The sequence below is a fragment of the Tenrec ecaudatus genome, chromosome 5, assembly GCF_050624435.1.
Source record: "Tenrec ecaudatus isolate mTenEca1 chromosome 5, mTenEca1.hap1, whole genome shotgun sequence".
NCBI lineage: Eukaryota > Metazoa > Chordata > Mammalia > Afrosoricida > Tenrecidae > Tenrec > Tenrec ecaudatus.
Genome location: NC_134534.1, coordinates 128,950,645 through 128,970,238, shown reverse-complemented (window position 1 = coordinate 128,970,238; position 19,594 = coordinate 128,950,645). Strand labels below are relative to the sequence as shown.

At 46.9% G+C, this 19,594-nt stretch overlaps 1 pseudogene; it reads right to left on the bottom strand.

Annotated features, from left to right (window-relative positions):
* Positions 1-9,555: 9,555 nt before the first annotated feature.
* On the bottom strand, positions 9,556-10,226 carry LOC142448940 (glutathione S-transferase Mu 3-like; annotated as a pseudogene).
* Positions 10,227-19,594: the final 9,368 nt, after the last annotated feature.

Below are 19,594 nucleotides of genomic sequence, written 5' to 3'. Positions count from 1 at the left end.
CTTAAGAAAAGGGGCAGCTCCTCCTCTAGTCTCAGGCCCCGCCCACAGGGAGTTCTTCCGCTGCAGGTCATGGGAGTGTCCAGGTGACCACCTGCCTTAGCCTCATGCCCACCTGCACCCTCTGGACTCCTGGGTTAATGTTGGGCAAGGTTTTGCTCATGACCCACTTGACGGATAAGAGGCCTAGCACCCCAGGAGTGATTAAGAACCCTTTCACACCCCTTGTGTGTGGTGGAGCTCCTCTGGACATTGACTCGTTTTCGGCAGCGATTGCCTAGGGAACGCCTGTGACTTAAAGATGCGGTGAGGACACACTCCATGACTTCAGGGACTATTCGCATTTGGCAGCTGTAGCCAGGGAGGGAGCCCTGCCTGGTTGCCTGTGGGAACGTCTCAGGAACTCCAGAAGGAAGCAAAGGCAGTCAGCTGAAGTGGTAACACAAGCCGACCAGACCCACTGTCCTCCTAAACTGGGTGTCTGCGACTGTGCCTTGCAGAGCTGGTGACCGAGGTCAGCAGTTCCAACCCACCAGCCACTCTGCAGGAGAAAGATGGAGGCTGCCTGCTCTGTAAAGACTGGCAGCTTTGGGAAGCACAGGGGTGGGGGGAAGGGGGTGTTCAATTCTGCCCTGTGGGGTCTCTTTTGAGGCACAAGTGACTCAATGGCAGTAAGAGGCTGTTACTCTGTATGGCAGCAGACAACCTCCTCTTCTTACAGAGGGACAACTGGTGAGTTTGAACCACTCATCCTGTGGTTAACAGCCAGGATGCCTCCAGGGCTCCTGGATTAGAAACACAATGTTAAATTCAAGAGGACTTTACAAACTCTTTCCTTGCCCCTCCCCAGAGCCACCTGGGACCACAGATCAATGACAGTGAGCTCCACGGGATCCTAGTCTTGGTGATTTCTGAGTGGCTTGACTGCAGGCCAGGAAACCCCAGTGTGGCTGTCTCTTCCCAGAACTAACTCCTCCCTCCAGTCCCGACAGCCTCTTCGGATTCAGCAGTCCCAGAAGGCAGGTGACACGGCAGGTGACAGCAGGCTGTGAGGCAGCTCTGCATCACTGAGGCGGTTAATTGGGATCCCTTTCACCTGGCAGGTGGAAGTCTGAGCAGCAGGGGAAGTCAGCCCTCTGTCAAGCCCTCTCTGGCGCTCATCTGTCTCCTCTCATTAGGGTGGAGTGGGTCCCGCAGAGGAGAGGAGGTGCCAGGCCAGCCCCGTGTGGCCCAGAAATCCAAGCTGCTCTGAGCTGAGGTGGGAGAAGGTGGGGCTCTCACTTTGTAGGTGAGTCTGAAGACCCCAGGGGCTTCCCACTGCCAGGGTGGGATGGAGACAAGGTGACAGCACAGACTCCAAATTAAAGCGGCAGGGGTCCAGGCAGGGCTGGCTTTGCTCACTCCCCACTTGAGAGAATTCTGGTCAGATCAGATTATACAGAACTGATTGGCTCCTTTATTCCCCAGCTTTGCTGCCAGGAACCCTCCCCGCTTTCCATATTGACCACATCTGTCGGAGCTCTTGATGCAGAGCCAACGTAAACACAAGCAAACCAAAGCCGGCAGCGGGAAGGGCAGTAGTGTGGCACCCATCTGGGCAAGCCACGTGCAGTGTCAGGGATGCCAAGAAATGCCTCCTGCTGGTACAAGGTGCAGTGTGCAGTAATAAGTATGGGATTGGACAGGCTTGTGAGGCAGAAGCGTGGGGCCAGGCGGAGGTCACTGGAGAGGCAGAGAGAAGGGCTTTCTCGGTGGCACTGAATGTGTACATGCGGCATAGCCTTCTTTGAGCAGGAAGGCAGCTGGTTGGCAGTGTCCCACCACGTGGCTCCCAGCATGTGTCTTTCCAAGCGTTTGTCCATCGGAATGGCTTCTACATCTGGTCAAGCCAATACCAATTCACAGTCACCCCAGGAGACAGAATAAAACTGTCAAGGAGAGCTGGTGCCATAGTGGTTATGCATTAGGCTACTAACCTCAAGGTCAGCAGTTTGAAACCACCAGCGACTCCATGAGAGAAAGATGAGGCTTTTGTGGCAGTTACATAATCTGTCAACTTGTGAAGGGGTGAAATCTAGCCTGTCAATCAGGTGGCAGCTTGATGACCTCATTCGGAGGTGCAATGGGGATAAATCACTCACTGGAGGGGATACACACACACACACACACACACACAGCTTAGTCTTGCTGCTGACAAGGCATGTGTAGCTACACTGATGCAGCCAGAGCCCTGGAACTGGAGGAGCCACGTGGAGACCCACGCCAACACTGAGAGGCTTCCAACACCACTGACTGACTCCACAAGACTTTCCACCCACTGGCCTGTGATCTTCCTGTATGGCTTCATGAATCTAAAGGAGAATTTATAGACTAGAATTGACATATGGGGTAATATCAATCAGACTTATGAACTTGAATCTGGACTGGGCTGGGATCTTTTCTTAATGTATAATTGCTCTTTTGTGGGATACAGAAAGGTTTTTCCCCAGGTTGACCCCCATAATATATGTCAAACCTAAGAACACATGATCATTGACTATATACTTGGAAGTCAGCTGCTTAGAGGCTATCTCTGAGGGTTATTAGCCATCTAGAGCAGTCAGACCCTATTGTCTGTCCCACCCTAGGTGGGGCCCACTCTCTGCTGATAAGGACAGTGGATTGCTCCCCTGAAGGAGAGCCCAAAGACAAGGTCAAGCCAACTCAAGCAAGACCAGGGTTAGGCTCCCATCTTGAATGTAGGGTCTGCCCGTCTTGTCACATGTGTATCCCTAGTGCCCCCCCTTCCTATTGTGTGTACACCCCTAGCTCATCTCCCTCCTACTGCATGTATGCCTATGGTACAGCCCTCTTCCAGTTATGATGTAATCAAGAGGGGTTGCACACCCCTGAAATGTATATATGCCATGACTGGAAATATATTCTGGCTCTCCGCATGGACCTGGCTGCTGAGATCATGGCTATCCTGGAGGTGAGCATTCACATGCCTTATCTTGTCTGATGTCTCTTTATTTTTGCCCCTCAATTACACAACTACCCCTTGGACCTGTTTGATTGTGGGGGCTGGTACCCCACACTCTTTGATATAAAGTTCTCTCTTATACACATATGAGTCTCCCTGGATGTATGTCACTAGTCTGCCCTGACTAACACAGCTTTCAACTCCTGTCATGTACTATACCTGAGAAACCCATACAGGCAGTTCTACCCTGTTCTATAGGGCAGTTATGAGTCAACACCCGCTCGGTGGCAGTGAGTTTGGTTTGTATTAGAATCGTTCTTTACAGGAGCAGGAAGATGGCCACGTCTGTTTCTCACAGAGTTGCTGGGTGGAGACAAACCTCCAACCTTCTGGTTGGCAGTCAAGTGCTTAGTTATTAGGCCACCAGTGTTTCCTAGAAAACAAATACAAGTTCCCCAGACCCCATTTTTGCTTTGATGTTGACGAGTCATTCAGTTTGTCAGGCTCAACTCCATCACCCACAAGGAGGGTCTCTGGAATGGGGTCGCCATCTGGATTCGTCGGTCATTTCCGGTACATGTCCAAACCCAGAGGGGGCAAAAGTCCAGAGACATTTCAGACTTCTCCAAGGTTGCAAATAGACAACCAGAAAAGGGAATCTCATTTAACTCTGTTCAACTGGTCATTCCAACTCTGCCTCTCCTCAGCCAAAAGCACAATTGCATTGAGCTTAGCACCTGCTAGCACATACATGGACACAGATATGCACCATGCATCCCCCTGTGTGGTGGAATTAACTTGATTTTCTCCTCTTTGCGTCTCTCTTTGCACTGCGAAGGACTTTGTGCTTTCCCGGGCAATTTTGAATCTATCATTTCATGACCATAGCTTACTGTTTCCAGAAATGGGCCAACCAACTCTCGTCCTTGTACCCACATCATTGAGAAAATAGAGATTCAATCTCACCACGCCTTGAATCTGGGCAGTCTTACGATTTTCTCTGAGAAATAAATATGACAGCAGGGACAGTATGCCAGTTCTAAATCAAGGCTTCTGGAGCCTGGTGCATTTCGGGTTTCTCTTGTGGACTCCAGCGACCTTCTGGAATAGCCAGATGGAAAATGACAGGCCACATGGGGCAGAGGCCCGCTGTCCCCACTCAGACACTCTAGACGAGGCCCACCCTAAGCTGATGTGACAAGTACCACCAGATACATGAGGGGACACGGACCAAACCTGAAAGCCACACTCTGAGCCCAGAGCAAACTGCTGGCTCTCAGAAGAATGAGCTAGAGGAATGGTCATTATCAGCCATTTTAGGGGTGCTTTCTCTGAATCAAGAGTCCTGGTGGTGTAGTGGGTGACTCACTGAGCTGCTAATCACAAGGTCAACAGTTGGAAACCACCAGCCGCTCAGTGGGGAGATGAGTTCTTCTGTCCCAAGTCCAAGTTACACTCTTGGAGACCCACAGGGTCGCTATGAGTCAGAGTTAACTCAAGGGCAGTGAGTTTGTCTTTTTGTTTGCTTGTGTGGTTCTCTGCATCATGAGCTGAGAAGTCCACAGACTTAGCTAGTTTGTTACTGTTCTCAGGTCCAACCCACAGTAACCCCGTGTGCCAGGATAGAACCGCCCTGCGGGGTGTCCGAGGCTTTAATCTTTATGAAGAGCAGAGCAGGTGGCCAGACCTTCCTGCCATAACACTGCTGGGTGGACTCCAAAGACCAGTCCTTCTGTCGGCAGCAGAGCTGTGGACTATGGCGCCACCGGGGCTGGTTTGAGCAGTTTGAAAACCAAACACATTGCCATCCCGTCGAGTCCAACTCATCGTGGCTCTCTACGGTAGAGTGGGACTGTCCCTGTGGGGTTTCAAGGCTATAAATTGTTACAGGAACAGAAAGCCTCATCTTTTTCCCAAGGAGCAGCAGGTGAGTTTGAACTGCTGACCTTGCAGTTAGCATCCCATCTGTGACAGCACCACCAGGGTATCTGGCCTGTTTAGGAGTCAGGCCATGCTGGCATCGTGAAGCTCGGGTGTTTTATCCGAGGTCTCACAACTGAGTAGTTACAAATTCAAAATTTGAGCTAGTGGGTCCCATGGGGCTCGATTCTCATTTGCATGTCCTTCTGAATGGCAAATGCAAAAATATGGGAGGCAGCAGGCAGAAGCCCCTGCAAATCTCTCCTGGGTGGGATGGGTGTGTTTTCTGAATGATCCGGAAGGGTGGTCTATTTCACTTGTTGTGCTCACCCCACCTCACCACCTTGCACTGCTGCAAATCCTCTGGAGGCAACAAGTCAACAACCGCAACCACACACCCACCGACCATCAGTTTCCTACTAGCAAGTCCAGCCAGCAGCAGAGCCAGCTCTCTTCAGGGGCAGTGTGAGCTGCTCCCTTGCCAGGCGCATCCCTCTCATCTGCAGGCAGTGGGAGCTAAGCAAAAGAGAGGCCTCACTTCTTTTCAGCCACTATGAATGGGACCCGTGGGTGGGCCTGTCCACTTGTCGAATCAGTGGGAGATCAAAGAGAATACCAGAGGGAACTGGGCCCAAAAAGAAGGGGGAGGAAAGAGCCCTCCCCTCACACACTCCAAAACCCACCAGGGGCTCTCAGGGGGTAGTGGTGGGAACAATCCTGATCAAAATGCCAACTCCTCCCCAAGAGAGAAAGGATGCCAAGGAAATAGAGAGGTTGAGGGTGGGCTGTGGGCAGAGGAAGCAACAGGAACATACAAAGGAAGGGAGGAGGGCAGCTGCAGGAAGCTACTCCACCCCTCCCTTTGCATCTCCCAAAAAGAGCCAGTCTGAGTCTGCGGAGCCTTCAGGGAAACAGCAGGAGACAGGGAGGGCAGGAGGCCCAGGAGGAGGCCAGGCACTGGGGTCCTGGCTGGCACACTGGCACTGGGGGCTGCCAGCTGGAGGGGGCGCATGCTGTGCTGGCCACAGGAGGATGAGTGCTGGAGGTTGGGTTTTTTGTTTTGTTTTGTTTTTGTCTTTTCTCTAAAGACTTGGAGAAAACAAAGCCTAGCCCTTGTATCAGGCCAGGCCCAGTTTCCTCCCACAAGGCCAATTCTTTCCTGTGGTTTGGGAAACACACCTGGCTAGAATTCTCAAGCCACGGGCCAGAAGCAGAGTTCTGTGCCCAGTAGATGGCTCCTAGGGGAAATGAAACTGCTTGGCCAAAGCAAAACACTTTGATGTCAGAAACCATCTGATGGCGACAACAAGCACTGAACAGCTGTGCAAATTAGCAGTCCCAGAAATGGTCAGAGCACTAGTCATCAGAAATGCCAAAGCGGAAAAAAAAAAAAAAAAGAAATGCCAAAGCGGGAGGTTAAAGAACAGACATTGACTGGCTCACAGGTCTGGAGGATGGAGGCTCAAACCAGGGTCTCGGCTGTCAATTCCTGCCCTGGGTCTGCGGGAGAGACTTGGCACTCAGTGCTGGCCCTTGAGGGCTCCCGGGGGTCTGTCTTCCATCTGTGTTGGTTCAAGTCTTCTTTAAACCGCAGGTAATTACATTTACTGCCCACCTTACTCCAGTATGGTTTCATGAGCATCATCATAGAAAACCTCGTATCTGAACAGGATCACACTCACAGGTTCAAGCATAAATAATTTTGTTTGTTTTTCTTTTTAAAAATCATTTTACTGGGGGCTCGTACAACTCATCACAATCCATCCATCCATCGTGTCGAGCACATTTGTACATTTGTTGCCATCATCGTTCTCAAAACATTTGCTTTCTACTTGAGCCCTTGGTATCACCTCCTTATTTTTCCCCTCCCTCCCATCCTCCCTCCCTCATTAACCCTTGATAATTTATAAATTATTTTTTTTGTCATGCCTTACACTGTCCAACGTCTCCCTTCACCCACTTTTCTATTGTCCGTCCCCCAGGGAGGGGGTTATATGTAGATCCTTGTGATCGGTTCCCCCCTTTCTACCCCACCCTCCCCTGACCCTCCCAGTATCGCCACTCTCATTATTGGCAAGGACCAAGAATTTAATACATACTGCACCCAATCAATCGCTTGTCATGCAGCTGTCCAGATGGTTCCAACTCATTGACCCTTTAGGGTGGACTAGATGTCGCTCAGGGTTTCTGAGGCTGTGGATCTTCACGGCAGCAGACTGCCACGTCTTTCTTCCTCAGAGCACCTGTGGGTTCTAACACCTGTCAGTCGGCAGTTAAGTGCTGTGACCTCTGTTCGGCCGGAATTCCAACACATATTTGGGGAGAATGCAGTTCTACCCATAAAACGAATAATAAAGAGGTCCACAATGTTGTGAGCTCAGAGAGTACCAGGAATCACTGCACGTCATCACGGAAACAAACCCCCCAAGGGCAGCCTCAGAGACACTAACGGTGTCCCCACCTCGCTCCACTTTCCTGGCCTGACATCAACTGTCAACACCTGCATCCCTTTTCCTGAGCACTCTCAGGCCCGTTCCCCTAGCCCAAGGAAAGAAACACAGCCAAACTTGCTGCCATAGAATCAATGCTGAGCCATAGTGACCCTATAGGACAGGATAGCATTGTCCCTGTGGGTTTCTGAGGCTGAGAACCTTTACAGGATCAGAAAGTCTCATCTTTCTCAAAAGAGGGGCTAGTAGATTTGAACTGCTGACCCTGTGATCCATAGCCAGCTGGGGGTGCCAGGGAATAAACTAGCCCACCCCAGAGGCTCTCGCAGCCTTGGAGAGAGTGCTAATTCACAGCGACATCCTGTGAGTTTCTGAGACTGTCTCTGTGGATCAAATCCCATCTTGATCCCACAGAGCAAAGTGTGGTTTTGAACTGCTGACCTTGCATTTAGCAGCCCAACGAGGGCTCCATATCCCACCCCAGAGCAGCCCTCAACCAAGGAATGATGAGAATGGGTGGGTAAGCACCCAGTTCCTTTACGCGTAGATTGGCTACATCGGTGCATGTGCTACCCTGTCTGCCAGTGTCTTCAACAGGATTAAGCTCCAGGCACCCAGCATGGTCTAGGTCAGAGACCCGCAGACTTTTGAGCCAGAAGAGCCAAATCTGTCCCTCTCAACAATTTAAAAGTTTTTTGAGAACCATAAATATATTTTTATAAGCAAATGGAATTACCAGTATCTGAGTGATATCTTTTAAATAAAACTATCATTGCTTTTTTTAAAAATCATTTTATTGGGGGCTCATACAACTCTTATCACAATCCACACATACATCCATTGACTCATAGTTTTAGTTTCATTTTCGATTGAACTTCAGCGCTACATTTAAGAACCAAAAGACCCATGTGTGGCTCTGGCCCAGAGTGTGCCGATCACTAGTCCAGGTGGTGTGGCAATGTAACGTACCTGATCACTAAACTGAAAGGTGGAGAATTTAAGTGCCAAGCACCAGGAGTTTTCTTTCAGCTGATGCCACTTGGGAGATCTGCAGCCTTGGCAAGTTACTTGGGATCTGTAAACTGAGTTTCCTCTCCTGCGAAGTGAGGCACCTTCTGTCCCTGGGTTTGTCAGACTGTGCTGGCTGGGGTGCTGGAGGCTCTGCCACCGCATTCAAATACCAGCAGGATCATGATGGACAGGTTTCGGAGCAGCTTCCAGAGTAATATAGACAGGAAGAAAGGCCTGGAAATCATCTTCCAAAAGTCCACCAAAATCACCTCATGGATTACAACAGAGCATTCTCCAACCAAGTGTTGAAAGGCACAAACAAGACACAGGGGCCCCAGTAAGGGAGTGACAGACCAGGGCTCATGAGGCTCAGGCAGGATAGGGCAGTGTTTCTGTGTGTTGTTCACAATGGCAACTCACAAAGTGAGGTTACAGTGAAAAGTCCAAGCAGTGAGTGCCCAGCACACAGGAGAGAGAGGGGTTGGCACCAGCCCTGGAGGTGTCTTCAGGCCCCAGTTCAATTCCTCTCACCTCTCCTCAGAGCTGTGAGTTTGGGGACAAGTCACTCCCCTCTGGAGCAGTGCTGTTGTTAGATGCCCTCAGGTCAGTGCTGACCCATACTGTCCCGTGTCCAACAGAGAAGAAGAGCACTGCCCAGTCCTACCGCATCCTCCGAATTGCTGCGACGCTTACGGCCATTGTTGCTGCCACGGTTTCTATCTATTTTGTTGAGCGTCTCTCTCTTTTTTCGCTGACTCCCTCTTTATGAACAGCGGTCCCTCCTGATAACATTTCCCAAGTATGCGCGTGAAATGAAAGCTCGCCATCCTTGCTTCTAGGGGTAATTCTGACTATATTTCTCCTGAGAAGGATTTGTTTGTTCTTCTGGCAGCCCGCCGTAGAGTCAATATTCGTCACCAGCATCAGCATCCATCGATTATTCTGTGGTCTTCCTTATTCATTGTCCAGCTTTCACATGCTTAGGAGATGTCTGAAAGTGACAGCTTTGCTCTTTAGCACTTTTGAGAGGTCTTGTGCAGCAGATTTGTCCTATTCAACATGTCCTTTGATTTTTCTTTTACCAGTAGTCTAAAAGCCGTTTATTGAAAAGAGCAAAAGATGGAAGACAGCCCCTCCCCCCCCTCCCCACCCACCCCCACCCCCGCCCATGGCCAGCAGGGTGAGGTAGAGCCAGCAGCAGAGCTCGGCTCCTGCTCAGCACCTCTTGCTTCCCCACTGGGCCATCTTGTTGATGGCAGCTTGAAGAAGCGGTCAGACTGCATGTACGCAGCTATTTTCTCCAAATCCTCCAAACGACACATGGAAGCCTTCAGATGTGGGAACTCGTCCAGGCACTTGCGCTCAAACATGCGGTTCTGGTCTAAGACATCCTAGGTGAGGAAGTCCACGAAGGTGAGCTTTTCCCCAGCGGACCACGAGAATTTCCCCAGGCACAGAGAAGAAGGTTTGCGGTTTCCAGGCAACCGTTCCAAGTACTGAGGCTTCAACTTTTCATGGTCAGGGCTGTAGCTGATTCAGACAAGCTGCATGCGGAAATCCATTATCTGGTTCTCCATGGTGTCCACTCGAATCTTCTCTTCTGTGTCGCCACACATATTGTGCTTGCGAGCGATGGAGCGCAAGATGGCATTGCTCTGAGATATCTTGTTCTTCCCCTCCACGAGGTAGGGCAAATTAGGACAGTTCAGGTCTAGCTTGAATTTCACATCCAGCCACAGGCTTCGATCATAGTCGGGAGCTTCCCCGCACGTGTAGCGCTTCTCCTCATACGCTGAGTTGGTGAACTCCAGGAGCATGCGGACGGCATGCGCCAGCCCACGGATGTCCCAGTAGCCCAGGAGCATGGACTGAGCGGAGAAGTGCATCTTGCTTCCGTGCCAGGCAGGGGCCGAAAGAGTCCTTTGATTTTTTGACTGCTGCTTCCATGAGTGTTTATTGTGGGACCAAGTAAAATAAATCCTGGACAACTTCAATCTTTTCTGCATTTATCATGATATTGTGTATGGGGCCAATTGTAAGGATTTTTTTCTTTACCTTGATAAATAATTAATACTGAAGTATTTGATCAGCCTCAAGCACTCCTCACTTTCTGCCAGCAAGGTGGTGTCATCTCCACATTGTAGGGTGTTCATGAGGCTTCCACCCTACTGATGCTACCTCTCAGATGATTTGCTCAGCACACGGACTCAATATGTACAGGGAAGTGCACTGTACATATTGAAATGCAGACCGTCCGTGATTTTAAGCAAGACTGGGAGTATGCCCTTGTTCTGTGTGCATAACTACCTCTTGGTCTGTGTACAACTTCCACATAAGCACAATTGATTTCTGGAATTCTTGTTCTTCACAACTTACTCATCGTTGGCTATGTTCCACCGAGCCAAATGTCTTTGTAGAGCCAGTAAAACACAAGTAAACACCTTTCTAGTATTTCTACTTTCAGCCAAGGCTCATCTGATATCAGCGATGATATTCCTCGTACCACATTCTCTTCTAAATCCAGTTTATATTTCTGGAAGGTCCCAGAAATATACTGGTACAACTGTTGTTGCATTAACTTCAGCAAAATTTTATCTACAAGTCATAGTAATAATTTTGCTTGAGAATTTCCACACTCTGTTGGACCCTTTCCTTGAAATGGGCATGAATATGAATCCCTTCCAGTCAGTTGGCAAGATAGTTGTCTTCCAAATTCCCTGGCACAGACCAGGAATGAGTTCTCCCAGCACTACATCACACAGAGAGAGAGAGAGAGAGAGAGAGAGAGAGAGAGAGAGAGAGAGAGAGAGAGAGAGAGAGAGAGAGCTACGTTCATTGCCATTGAGTTCATTCTGACTCTCAGTGATCCCATAGGGCAGAGTAGAACTACCCCGGTGGATTTCCAGGACTTGGAGTAGAAAGCCTCAATTTTCCCCTGAGTAGCCACTGGTGGTTTTTCAAGTACAAACTTTGTGATTTGCAGCTCAACACATAACAACTAGGCCACCAAGGCTCTAGCACATTAGTTTGTTGATATTTAGAGAATCCTTTTAATTGTTCTTTTGTCAATTCAAGGAACCTTATTTTTCACCAAAGCCTTCAGCATAGTTTGGGCTCTTTTCTTCAATACTGTATTACAGGGCTCTCTAGAGAAACAACACCAGGACACTTATGATTATATATGTATTTATATAGAGATATATAACATAAGAAATAACCAGCTAATTAATCGATAGAGCAAATGGCTCAGTGAAACTCATTTCCATGAGACAGCTAATACACTGGCAATTCTTCAGGTCTTGAGGGCCACCAGGTGCAAGTCAAGGAAGCAGACAGCTGAGTCCTCTGTAGGGCAATTCAGGCAATCTGGCCACAGGCAGCAAACAGCAAGGCAGGTCACCAACAGTCAGACAGATGACAGGGTCTGATAGTCCCCAGCTCAAGAGATGTATACTCCAGCATCGTGGTGATGCAGGTCTTGAAGAAACCTCAAACTACAGTGACGCAGTCCACGGGATAGGTGTCCCACAGGTAGAATAGCTTGTAAATTGAGGCAGAGAACAAGATAACGCAGCTGCACACTGGTCAGATCATCAAAGAGCAAGAGGCGAGAAAGGCGAGTCTTGCCAAACAATTTATTGCTCCTCCCTTCAATTAATCCCACATGTGTTCATTGGCCAGATTGGCACAATAAACCTACCTAAAACAAAACAAAAAAAAACATCAGTTTTTGATCATATGCTATCTCTTGAAATGTTTGAACATAACAAATTCTCTTTGGTACAACAACTCTGCGTGTTCTTTCCATTGTCTCTTTTTCTTCTCTTTAGCTTTCACAGTGCTGGTGTTTTGGGATCTGCAAAGGCATCGTGTGCTTTTTATGTCGTTTACTCTTTATGGTAACTTAGATGAGGGATCCTTCCATCTTCTTTTTATGTGTCCTGCATCATTTAATAACTTGCTTGTGGACTCCTTCAATATTTCAACTTGAGGCTGGAATATTTTTTTCTAATTCTTTCAATGTGGGATATGCTGCATGTGTCCTTTTTGGCTCCCTACCTCCAGATCTTTACATATTTCATTATGACATTGACCTGGGATTCTCAAGCTAGCCTTTGGAATTTTCTGCTCTGCTCTTTTACGTCATTAATTCTTCCATTTTCTTTAGCTATCCTATATTTAAAGGTAATTTCAGCACCTCTTCTGACATCCACTTTGCTCTTTTTTTCCCCTGACTTTTTAATTACTACCTTTTGCTTTCTTCATGTATAGTTCTTGATATATACCACAGCTCATCAAATCTTCTGTCGATTGTGTTCAGTGCATTAAATTGATTTTGAGGTATTCTCAAAATTCAAGTGGGATATACTCAAGGCCATATTTTTGGCTCTTATGGGCTTTTAAATTTTTTCCCTCTGCTTCAGCTTGCCCTTGCATGTAAGCAACTGATGGCCTGTTCCACAATCAGCCTCCGGCCTCATTTTCACTGGTCTCCTTGAGCATCAACGTCATCTCTTCCCACAGAGGTAGTCAATTTTATTCTGTGTGTTTCATCTAGGTGTACATGTATGTGCATAGTCTATGTCTATGTGTATAGTCACTCTTCATGATTTTGAAAAAAGATGTTTGCAATAAAGAAGTCACTGGTCTTGCAAAATTCAATCATGCCATTGTCAGCTTATTTTCTTTCACAGAAATACTTTCCAAAGATCTATGTTTCCAACTGTTTGCATTCCAATCACCAATAAATATCAATGAATCTTGCAGGTATGTTTGATCAATTTCAGAATAAAGAAGTGGTCAAATTTATCCCTCGCTGACATGGGGGAGGGGGAAGTGGAGGGAAATGAAGTGATATTAACAAACCCAGGGACAAGGGAACAAAAAGTAATCCAAAATTGGTGGTGAGAGGGGTGTAGGAGGCCTGGTAGGGCTTGATCAAGGGTAATGTAACCAAGAGGAATTACTGAAACCCAAATGAAGGCAGAACATGATAGTGGGACAAGAGGAAAGTCAAAGGAAATAGAGGAAAGAACTAGGAGGCAAAGGCATTCATAGAGGTCTAAATACAGGCAAGTACATATGTAAATATACTTATATATGAGGACAGGGAAATAGATCTATGTGCATATATTTATAGGTATAGTATTAAGGTAGCAGATGGACACGGGGTCTCTATTCAAGTATTCCTTCAATGTAAGAATACTTTGGTTTATTAAACTGGCATTCTATGATGCTCACTTTCCCGACACAATCACTGAAGAAAAAGCAGGTGCATAAGCAAATGTGGTGAAGAAAGCTGATGGAGCCCTGCTATCAAAAAATATAGCATCTAGGATCATAAAGACTTGAAGGTAAGCAAGCAGCCATCTAGCTCAGAAGCAGCAAAGCCTACATGAAAGAAGCACACCAGCCTGTGTGATCACGAGGTCCTGAAAGGATCCGGTATCAGGCATCAAAGAACAAAAAAATCATATCATTGTGTGTTCACCTTCCCAATACGATTGCTGAAGACAAATGGGTGCATCAGCAAAAGTGGTGAAGAAAGCTGATGGTTCCCTGCTGTCAAAAGATATGGGGTTTGGGGTCTTAAAGGCTTGAAGGTAAACAAGAGGCCATCTAGCTCAGAAGCAACAAAGTCCACATGGAAGAAGCACACCAGCCCGTGTGATCATGAAGTGTCGATGGGATCAGGTATCAGGCATCAAAAATCAAATCATTGTGAATGAGGGGGAGTTCAGATTGGGGACCCAAGACCCATGTATAGGCCACTGAACATCCCCTTAAAGAAGGGTCTTGGGAGGAGATGAGACAGGGTGCGATGTAGCAACGATGAAACCTACAATTTTCCTCTAGTTCCTAAATGCTTCCTCCCCCACCCACTATCATGATCCCAATGCTTACTTGACAGTGCCACCAAGGCTTCCTTCCCCCCTCCCACCCCCACTATCACGATCCCAATTCTACCTTACAAATCGGGCTAGACCAGAGGATGCACACGGGTACAGATGGGAACTGGAAACACAGGGCATCCAGGACCAGTGCTGAGAGTGGTGATACCGGGAGAGTGGAGGGAGGATAGATAGACGGGAGAACCGATTATAAGGATCTACATATAACCTCCTCCATGAGGGATGGACAACAGAAAAGTGGACAGTATAAGATATGACAAAATAATAGTAATTTCAAAATTATCAAAGGTTCATGAAGGAGTGGGGAGCAGGAAAGGAGTGGGGAAATGAGGAGCTGATACCAAGGGCTCAAGTAAAAAGCAAATGTTTTGAGAATGATGATGGCAACAAATGTACAAATGTGTTTGACACAATGGATGGATGGATGGATGGATTATGATAAGAGTTGTACAAGCCCCCAATAAAATGATTTAGAGAAAAATAGGTGGTCCAATTCTTCAATTTATCATCAGCTTTCGTGGTTGGTGGATAAATTTGAGTCACAGTTGTATTCTCTGTCCTTCCTTTTAGGGGTATACACATCATCTTATCACACTCAAAATTGTACTTCCAGATTATGACCTTGAAAGGCTCTTTTGATGATAAATGTGACACCATTCCTCTTGAATTTGTAATTTGTAGCAGAGTAATCCATGTGCTTGTCTGATTCTAAGTGGTCAATACCAGTCCATTTCAGCATCTAATATCTAAGATATTGATCTTTATGCATTGCACTTTATTTTTGAGCAGTTTCATTGGCATATTATTCACCCATCATACAATTCAATTACACCAAGAAGACTGGTGCAATCTTCATTTCACTTTTATGAGGCTCAATTTCCTTCGAGTCATACTTTGTACAGTCCATGTTCTGGTTATGAATGTATTTCGTGCATTCCGCGTTCTGTTATTCTCGAGTGCAAATGAAAACCTTGGAGGTTTTGCTCCATCACATCATGAAGGAAGACTATTTTGTCCATCACTACATTGGACAATGTCCCACAGCTAATGTTTACAAGGGCCAGCTATTTAGAGGTGGACCATCTATTCCTTCTTCCTACTCTCTCCTTGGACTGGAAGCTCCACTGAAATTGCCCACCACCAATGACCCTGTTGGTATTTAAAATACTGTTGTCGTGGCTTCTAGCATCCCAGTATCCCACACAACACCGGGGTAGGACGACTGTGGATTAAAGGAAATCACGGAGGTGAGGCACGCAGCAACAGTCCTGACACAGCAGACTGCCTTCTTTCTTGTCTGTGAATGCTGAGGATTTGGGTTTAACTGGGTTGTTCTAAGCCCTCAGGAGCATTTTAATAGAATTAGAAATTTTTAAATCTGATTCCAGAGCATTCATAAAGCCACCTGGCACCCAATTAGCGCTCCGAATTTTGCCAGGGGTCCAGCTCCAGGCTCCAAAGCAGAGCAGGTGGTGGAAGAGCTTCCCCAGCCTGGGGCCAGGCAGAGCTGGAGGGACAGGCATGGGTCCCCGGCCAGAAACCTGATGTGACTTTTTCTTTTTTATTAATTTAAATCATTTTATTGAGGGCTCTTACAAATATTATAACAATCCATGAATCAATTATATCATGCAAACTTGTACATATATTACCATTGTCATTTTCAAACATTATCTTTCTACTTGAGTCCTTAGTATCAGCTTCTCTTTTTTCCCTCCCTCCCCCACCCTCCTACTCACATGAACCCTTGATAAATTTTATATATATATTTTTTTCATATCTTACACCAACCACTGTATCCCTTCACCCATGTTTCTGTTGTTTTACCCGTGTGTGTGTGTGTGTGTGCGTGTGTGTGTGTGTGTTAAACATCCATCATTACTATCAGTTCCCCCTTTCTCCCCTCCAGTTCCCTTCCTTTCCCCTCACAGTGTCTCAATTCCCATTGCTGTTCCTGAGGGGTTTATCTGTCCGGGCCTCCGCGTGTGGAAAGCAATTATCCGTATCGGTGTAACTACTCCAGTCTAGCAGAATTTGTGAGGTAGACCTGGGGTCATGAATCAGGGGGCGGGGATTAAAGAACCAGAGGAATGTTACGTGTTTTATCAGTGCTAAACTAGACTCTGGCTGACTCATCCTTTCCTTGGGACCCTTCTGTGAGGGACATCCCATTGTCTACAGAGGAGCTTTGGGTCTCCACTCTGACCCCCCCTCCTTCACATCGATATGATGGTTTATTTTTGATCTTCTGATTACTGATCCCATTGACGCTTCATGACCACATACACTTGTGTGCTCCTTCCATGTGGGCTTTGTTGCTTCCCTGCTGGATGGCTGCTTATTTAACTTCAAGACTTTAAGACCCCAGATGCTATATCTTTTAATAGCCAGGCACCATCAGCTTTCTTCAACATATTTGCTTATGCACCCATTTTATCTTCAGTAATTGTGTCAGGAAGGTGAGTATCACACAGTGCCTGGTTGTTAGAATAAAGTGTTCTTGTGTTGAGGGAAGACTTAAGGCCCAAAGTTCTGTTTGCTACCTTGATACTTTACCATGTAAATATATGTAGATAGACCAATAACCTATGCTTATATATTAATATATTTACATATGTGTGCTTATATTTGTACCTCTATATATAGATTTTGCCTCCTAGTTCTTCCCTCAATTTCCTTTTACTTTGTTCCTGCTCTGCTGTCACGTTCACCCTTCCTTCGGCTCTCAATAATTCCTCTCGGTTACATTACAATTGATCAAACCCTACCAGGCTTTTTACACCCTCCTCACCGTTGATTTTCAATCCCTTGTTGTTCCCTGTGACTTATTCTTAAAGAGAAGTCACAGACCAGAGTCCTCAAAGTTCCAGGGAAAAGTCTTCAAGGAGGTTCTCAACTGGTGGAGCACAGAACTCTGGAATGCCTGCAATCTTTCATAGACAAGCCCCTGAGCTGGAGGTCCACCATCAGCCCCACCATCAGATCCTCCATGCACCCTGTGTCCTGGGAGCTGCCCTGTGTAGGATAGAGCTCTTTGGTTCCCTGTTAGGTGATGGAAGACTGGAGGGAGAGAGGAGGGAGAGGCTGGGGTATACATTCCCTTGCTTGAACACCACAAGTTGGCAGTGTCCCCACACCACAGGCCACAGCTCTTCTCGGCAGCCTTCTCCGGCCTTCAGCTGCTCTCCTGGCTTCAGGTAACCACTCAGCCTCTGACCTCTTTAGTCCCAGCAGCAGAAACGTTTCCTGCTGATGGCCCTGCAGTACTATCCCTTGCGACCTCACCTTTGTCAATGGTCCCTTTGTGACACTCTGCTCCTTTATTCCATTTGAATATATCACCAGTTCCCTGCCGAGAGCTAGCCACAGCCACTAACTTTGGAACATTATGTAAAGTTTATTTTTGCCACAGCTAAGCTTACATAAGCTTACATACTGTCATCATGATATGCACCTGTCTCAATGCTGAGCTGAGCAGGTCACACAGCACATGGGCTCAAATGCCACTAGGTTGCAAGTAACTGAAAACCTGTCTTGCAAGGGCTTAAATGAGGAAAAGGAAGGGGTGGGGAGCAGCAAAAGAAAAAAGAAAAACCTCATTGTCGTATTTTCTCACATATCCAAAGGTCTGGAGAGAAGTAGTCTGAAACATTGATATCAATGATTCCAGGGCACACTTCTATAATTCTCTTAGCTTTTCTCTTATGGGCACAAAATAGCTGCATCAGCTCCAGGCATCTCATTCATTCTCAATAATATACACTAGCAATCACTCCTGCAGAGGAATGAGAAACGTTTTCCAGCACATTCTCACTTACAGACTTGGTAGGTAGCTGAGTGGGTGGGGAGATGGATAGACACACAGACAAGCTGTCCTCAAGTCCATTCCAACTCATGATGACCTCGTGTATATTAAAATCAAATGTTTCAAAATAAATAAATAAAGTCTTTCCCAATCTTGTGTTATCTGCCAGGTGCTCAGCACGCATCTAGCCCGTCTCCCAGGGTCCTCGCTGCCTGTCTGGGCTTCTATAGCTGATCCCTCCCAGTGGTTTGCCCAAAGCAAGCAAGATGACATTGCTCTGTTGTGATTCATAAGTTTTCCACTGGTTTCCTTAGACAAATGCAAACACAGATACCTTATGATCCTGCAATCTCTCTCCATGCTATATACACGGAAGAAATCCAGAACAAAACACCAAGAGCTATGTGCACACCCATGTTTATCACAGCAATTCCTATAACAACAAAAAGATGGGAACCATCAAAAACCCCAAGGAGAGGTGGATAAATAATGGATAAACTCGGGGACATATACACAATGAAATATTATGCATCCTTAGACAACGATGAGTCTGCTGCCTGCCTCATGGCAGGGACAAAATTGGAGGACATTAGGTTCTGGAGAGTGAGTCAGTCTCATAAAGAGGAATGTTTCCTGGGACCATTATTATAAAGAAAGATGGAATGGTTTTTAACACGAAAGGATGGAGGGTGGGCAGGGAAGTAGGCATGGAGGATGGGGTGGGGTGGGGGAGGCAAAAGAGGAAGAAACCACGTGCCACATGAACAGGGGCTCCTGGAGTACCGTCACTGTTTTGAGGCAGCGGGTGTGGTATCTTTTACTTTGTATGTGTTGTAGTCCACAAATAAAAGGGAACATATAAAAATGAATATATATATATATTTTAAGATAGAGAAGGGTCACAACCCTAATAACTCTTTAGATTCCTGGCCCATCGGACTCAATAATGGACTGAGGGGTTGGAAGAGGAGGAAAAGTACAATTGAACCTTACTTCAATTATTTTGTGACCGAGAGGCTAATTTCAAACAGGCAAAAAGGCCTTCGTTGGCGCGTTTTCAGTAGCAGATCACCAAGCCTGTCTTCCTAGTCTTGGTCTGGAAGCACTGCTGAACCCTGTCTACCATGAATGACTCTGGTATTTGAAATCCTGGTGGCTCAGCTTCCGTTGCCATAGCAACATGCAAGCTGTAATAGCAAGACAAACTGACAGACAGACGAGTGGTGGACCTAACAGCTAGGCCTGTGTAAGCAGGTCACGGTAGCTGCAAGGGATGCTGGGAAAGCAACTGTCTGGCTTTCTCTCCTTTAATCTGGGAGGTGGAAAGGAAATAGGAGGCTGGGAAGTGTTTGAGACTAACTGTTCTGTGTGGTCTTCCCTGCGCACCAAGAACCAATAAAATCAGCTGGGGAACAAGATAAGACGCACAGTTTAGTGTGGAGTCAGCCTCCTCTTCCCCATTTCCCATGTTTACTGGAGCAAGAAACCACCTTACTCAGCCAGCAACCTTGACCCTTCAGGTTTTCGGCCAAAAGCA